This window comes from Meleagris gallopavo, chromosome 6 (genome assembly GCF_000146605.3).
Source record: "Meleagris gallopavo isolate NT-WF06-2002-E0010 breed Aviagen turkey brand Nicholas breeding stock chromosome 6, Turkey_5.1, whole genome shotgun sequence".
NCBI lineage: Eukaryota > Metazoa > Chordata > Aves > Galliformes > Phasianidae > Meleagris > Meleagris gallopavo.
In genome coordinates, this window is record NC_015016.2 from 27,797,431 (window position 1) to 27,803,914 (window position 6,484).

Here is a 6,484-nt window from a genome sequence, read left to right on the forward strand (position 1 = left end):
TTTTAAGTGGTTGCTCAAGAGGTTAGAAACCTTAGCCTACATTAAGGATTTATCTTATGGATAAGAAATTTGAAATAAGGAAGTGTTTATTTATTTATTTATTTATTTATTTATTTATTTTGCAAGGCTGAATCATTGCTGTTTCTGCTCAAATCAAATCAATAATTTTTCCAGTTTCCCCTGTGCTCCCCAACAGCTTTAGGTACTTTTAATTTTTCACTCTAGAAATATAAACATTTGAGTCTGTATTGTAAGAACAACTTTCAAATTGCATACCATTGCGTTTTCAATTTATTATTGCTGGTGTCTTTCAGTTTCAGTCTGTTTGTATACTAACACAATGGGAGTCACAACAAGAAAAAGCAAGTAAGCAATGTCATAAGAACTGTCCAAAAAGGAAAATATTCTCTTTAATAGCATCTAATAGTGCTTTCCATGTGTTAACTTCAGATACCTTACATTTTCATTCAAAATACAGTTTATTTTTTGTAAGAAAGCAGTTAAAGATGATATTTTTACTCCAACATTTTTGCTTGTTTTGAAGACATAAGAAAAACAAGGAACAAGAGCAAAACATCTATATTTGTGTAATGTTTCATGAATGTGTCTTTGTGCAGAATACAGCTGCAGAAGAAACAAAACATTCTGATGAAGGATGAAGTAGGTACTGTCAGTGACTAATGAGCTCTGCTTTGTATTGTTGCCTGCCCATTCGAAAGCTAAGTATTAGATGAAAGAAAGTAGTAAAGAAAGAGGTTTGTTTTTGTTTTTGTTTTTGCTTTTGATTGTTTTTAAGAAAAAGATTTGAAGGTAAAATAATGGTACTGGTGTAACATGCATGTGCTTCTTCAAAGCTATAGGGAAAATGCTTGAATACTGTGTATACTGGGGTAGCAATGCTTGGGAGGAATGCAACATAAAAAAGTTGGTAAGTCTAGGCACAAAAGAAACTGACAATCTCAAGAATCTTTCAGACAGGATGAGGTTTGTAAGGAAAAGCCACCAACCATGTGACAAATATATCTGTTTAAAATAATATGATTGTTGTTTTCTTTTCAGTAGCAGGATCATAAAGGAGAAATTTCAAAGATGTAGTTGAACTCCTATGTAAAGAACATTTTCCTTTTTTTTTTTTTCCTAAATCTTATCCTTCATGCCTTGCATAAAGTAATATGTATTACTCTGATTTTGAAGCCGTGTGTCAGAGCAAACATGCCATGACGAGTTCCTGCAAGGAAAGTCCTGAATGGTCCAAATCCCAGCTGAAATTCCTGAGTGAACCATGCTTACTGTTTGAGACTGTTACCTGATTGCTGGTCGTCTGAGTGACTGGCTTGTAGAATACTGACTTGAAAGGCATAAAAGCCTGAGGATGAGTACATCTGGAAGTACAGGTGGCTTCTTATCAAGCCAATGAGCACCACTGTGTGTTTTTTTGTTTCGTTTTTTTTTCTTTTTTGAAATCCTATCATCAGGACTTAGAAAAACATGATGAAATTGCAGAAATGCTTATAATTAGTTAGCTTCTGCTAACCTAATGTTTAGAAATAGTCTCCTCTTGATTGCGTTTAGACTATAGTGATGAAGTAGTCTGCAGTTAACCCCGCAGTTCAGCTACTCTGATGCACAGAGCACACTGCCCTCCCTTCCATTTGGTTCTTTTCTCTTCCAGAAGAGGCAAGAGTGTAGGAAATGAGAGAAAAGGAAGAAAGAAAACTATACTCAACTGAATCTCATCTCACCCCACTGAAGGGTGCTGCCAGCGTATGCTCCCAAACTTGGCAGCTAACAGACCTGCAGTTTGGGTGAACCATTAATTTTAATAGAAGCCATTGCAAAGCAGTATAATGCTCTGAGTTGATGAGAAGAGTCACTTCTTTTACATAACAGTGCTTGAGGGGGAATAAGATAAGCTGGAAATTAGGCAAGACATCAGGAGAAGTATTTTATTGAGAGTGGTGAGGTACTGGAACAGGTTGCCCAGAGAGGCTGTGGATGCTCTGTCTATGGAGGTGTTTAAGGCCAGGTTGGATGGGGCCCTGGGCAGTCTGATCTAACACTTGATCTAGCAGCTGGCAAGCCTGCCTGTGGCAGGGAGGTTGGAATGTGATGATCCTTGAGGTCCTTTCAAATCCAAGCCATTCTATGATTCTTATAAATTAATGTACTTTTTATCCTCATATATGCTTTTCAGTAGTTTCATTTACAAGAGAAGATGGGAATAGTGCCACAAGCTTGCTGCCCTGATTATTTTCTTAAACAGCAAGCTGGAAAAGGACTGATTTGTTTTCATCTGTGTGCATCTGTACATCTGTTAAGCTAAATAGATTGAAGGGATTGGGAAATATGGCCAGACTAAACTGTGATTTCTATGCTTTTTATAGATAGAAATGACCTAGCCACTCAGAAATAATGTTTACTTTCATAAAGAAGACAGATGAATTAAAATTAGCAGTACTGTTCAAAGCTTATTCTACAAATTACTTAATTTTCACCAGTTATTTCTGAAAATATGGAGTATCTCTGATGTTTAGAAACATGTGAATATATTTTTGTTGTGAAAGAAGTTCAATTAAATGAGCACAATGTATCAAATGTTAGCAATAGTGTGTGTTCTTTTAGCACATGAATGCCAAAAACAGATTAATATCTACCGTTAAAGATAGTAATTTGACAGCAGTAGGTGCAACATAATCTTTCCCATCCCCTGTAAGACTGTGGCACATATCAGAAGCACTTTTTCATTTGTAAAAGATTCTATGTTAGGTGTGAATGTAATTTATTTGAAATGTTTGGTTTTTTTTTTTTCCAGCTGAATGTTAGGCATGTATAAATGTTTAAAGGCTAGTTTGATGTATGCCTATCATGCAGTTCGTGTGGTTTATGGGCAGCAGTTGTAATAAACTTGGAGAGGATTACGATAGGTTTTTCCAAGCCTAAGCAATCAACATCATCATCTAACTTAATAACATCAGTCATGTCTGTGTGAAATTATGATACTGCAGCAACTATTCAGTTGATTATGGATAGACAGTACTTAAATGCTGAAGGAATAAACTCAGTAAATTCAGAGCACTGGTATCCATCTCAGAGAAGAATGACGGCAGACACATCCAAAATCATTGTACTTTATGGCATTTCCATTTATGGAAAAAAAGTGGTTCCTACGACCCACAGGTAACCATATTTATCTCTGTCAGGACCTGTAACGTTTTAAGACAAAAGTAACTTACTGGCAATGTTCTTTATCCTGTTCTGGCCGTAATATAAAAGTTTAAGATGAAGGGCAGAAAAACACCAAGCTCTGTTTCTTTCATCTGTGTAACTACAAAGGGAAGGAAAATGAGGGAAAAACACACACGAGGTAACTAGCATGTTGTGCCCTGATCAAGATAACTGCCTCATTGTGTCCATTACAAATATTGTCATGACTTTAGTTCAAGCTTTGGCCTTAAACAATAGAGACCATGAAATACATACTTGCTACATATTGCGAATGTTATGGGAATTATTGCTACCCTTGTATAAAATATTTAGCTATATGTCTTGAACAAACATTCAACCTAGCCATAACATTCTGGAACAGGGACTCCTCAAACAATTGCAGCTGGCGAGATGTTCCTACAGGAAGGTTCATAGCCCAAATTCAATTTGTTTTCAGGTCTCCACTTTTAGGAAGGCTTTCTTTTTTCAGTTTACTGCAGGTCTGTGTGGTAGGGAAGCGGAGTTTTCCCTGTGTATGCTTTTCCTTGAGGGCTTCAAACAGGAAGAATTATTTTAAGATTACAAGATGCTCTGAATACTCAAAAGGCCATCAGAAATATTTATGGAAATAAACTGAAAACTGCTCTTTTGTCCCTTTCTTTGTCCATTTATTTTTTTCAGATTGGTTCATTTTAGAGCATGGGTGTATAGGATATATCTTATCTAAGATATAGATATCTTAGATATAAGAAATTAAATAGGCCCTATAAGCTGTCAAGGACCCAGATACTGTAGCTCAGGTGTATAGATACTGTAACACTTGATTCTTTTGTGGTTGAGGTAGCAACAAAATCAGAAACTATTTCTTCCCACTTAAGAAACACTCTTAAAAAATCATGGTGGAGATCTTGTGCCATTACGTAGACTAGAGACCACCTCTGCCAAGCCAGAGGTCAAATGAATGGTACAGACAGATAAATTTATGGCTGCTTATATCCTACTTACCATGGGTGAGTCCACCTCACTCAACTCCTGTGGTTATTGTTGTTCACTTTCTTTTCAAATCCTGGTCTATTTCAAACTATTGTCCTGTGTTCCTTGAAAGGAATGTTCATCTACGTTTGAAGGACTATGTTTCACACTACTTATTGCTATAGAAATTTGACACTTAATAGTATAACCTGAAAGAGCCTAGATCCAAACTTGCCAAGTGTTGAGTCAGGGAATTCTTACAGGAGAAATCCTGGATCAAAAATTCATGCTACTGGAGTCTTGCTGCCCCTAGGATATCTGTTTCAGTAAGCCTCTCTTATGAAGGAAGTTGCAAACTGGCTCCAGATATATCCCCTCAGAAATGAACTAGCAATATTTTATACCTATAAAATGAACAACTTTTCATCTGTGGTAGATAGACTAGCTAGCAGCTCTCTTGACTATTTAGGAGAAATGATAAACTGCTAAAGCATTTGTGGTATCTTGGTGATGGAATTTTTTGTAGCTATAGGGACACAGTAAGAATATTTGTGCGAAACACTGGGGAAGCATTTCTGAGCTGTACTGCAGTGAGGTCACCAGAACTGCTAAGTGCAGCATTGATCATAAAAACTGGCACTGTGTAGGTTTTGAAGCTGTTTTCCTAATTTTTTCTAGAAGATCTTAATTTTAGCAAATTATTCTAGAAATCTTCTAGAACTTCTTTTGGAAAGATCTTTTACATTTCATATGCCTATGATTGTTTCATTTGCTTTAATATTTTATTCATTAGGGGCATTTCAAAGTACTTACTCAATATAGAATACACAATTTAGAATGGAAATGATAAAAAGGCTGTTTTCGTTAGAAAAAAAACAGATGTACATGTGTTCTTGCAAGAGGAGTTTTCTATTTCAGCATTTTCAATTATTTTAGTGTAAAATGAAAAATATTTAATGAGCATTCCGAACTGTAGAAGAGCACTCTAGACACTGGTCTATTTTTTTGTTTGTTTTGGACATGTCCATAACATACTAACTTTTAAGAGTCAACTTCTGCATAGCTAAGATGCTTAAAACCTTACTTTGTGAGATAGTACCTGAGGCTCTATGTTGAAGCCAATTCTTGGTAGTGAAAATTAACAGGTAAGTTGCTATAACCAAGGAGCTAAACATATCTCTTGCAAGCAGAGCACATTGGGTGGAAGGTTTTCAGAACACTCATTACTAGCAAGTGTTAAATACTAGGAGTCATTCTGTGGGCCAGACTGGATTCAGAGAGCTGGAGATAATGGGACTATAAAGATGATATGTAGCTAGCAACAGTTGTGGCTTGCTTAGGGACACAAGTAAACACAGTCTGGTTAGGACACTTAACAGGATAAATGTGGAAAAAAGAAGGGATAAAACAAACAATATATCAACTGGCTTGTGGGCAGTTTTCAGTACGTGCATGTTCTTCTATAGTGCTGAGAAGAAAAAACATGCCAGGACAGTAGACTAAAGGTTCAAGTGTTTCCCTAGCACACATGCCTCTTCCTGATGCCCTTTCTCCAGTGTTTTTGTTTGCTTTATGCAATGCGGTCACTCTCTGGATATATGCTGCCTTCATTCTCCAGAGACTGTTATTTCTCCACATCCCTGTCTGACAAGACTCGCTGCCCCCTCTCCTCTCTCGACTTCCTCGGGTGCCTCAGTCACAGTTAAAATTAAAGAAAACACTGCTGGAATGACAGGAAGTTGTGGTAGTCGTGCTGGATAGAAAAAGATGCTGCAGGTCGAAAATGCAAAAAATTACATTCACTGAGACATGGTCGCAATCCGTGATCTCTGCCAGGTCCCCAAACAGGCTGCAGCCTCTGTGTACAGGACCATCAGGTGGGAGACAAGCACAGTTCACTCTCAAGAACTATGAACTCAGTGAATGACTGCACTTTCTATCAATCATGAAAACAGTTTAAAAAAGACTACACACAATGCATTTTTTTTTCCTCGGGGAGGCTATTTCCTGAGTAGGTACTAAAAGCACTGTGTTTGGGCTTTCTCGTTTGTTTGTTCTTTTTGTTTTCACTTATGCAGTATGTTCATGTAAATCTCTGTAAGATTGTAAAGATTAGAAATTGATTTTTGCCTCGACCTTTGGCATTCAGATATCAGTGTATCTGTTTGCTATTTTTTCATGTTCTTCTCCATGTACGTCTTCTAGAATTGATAGAAAGTACCCCCAAAAATAGAGAGAATACAATAACCATTAATGTAATACCTGTAGTTTGTTGCAATCAAAGAAAAGTTTTATAAAGCTAAATTAA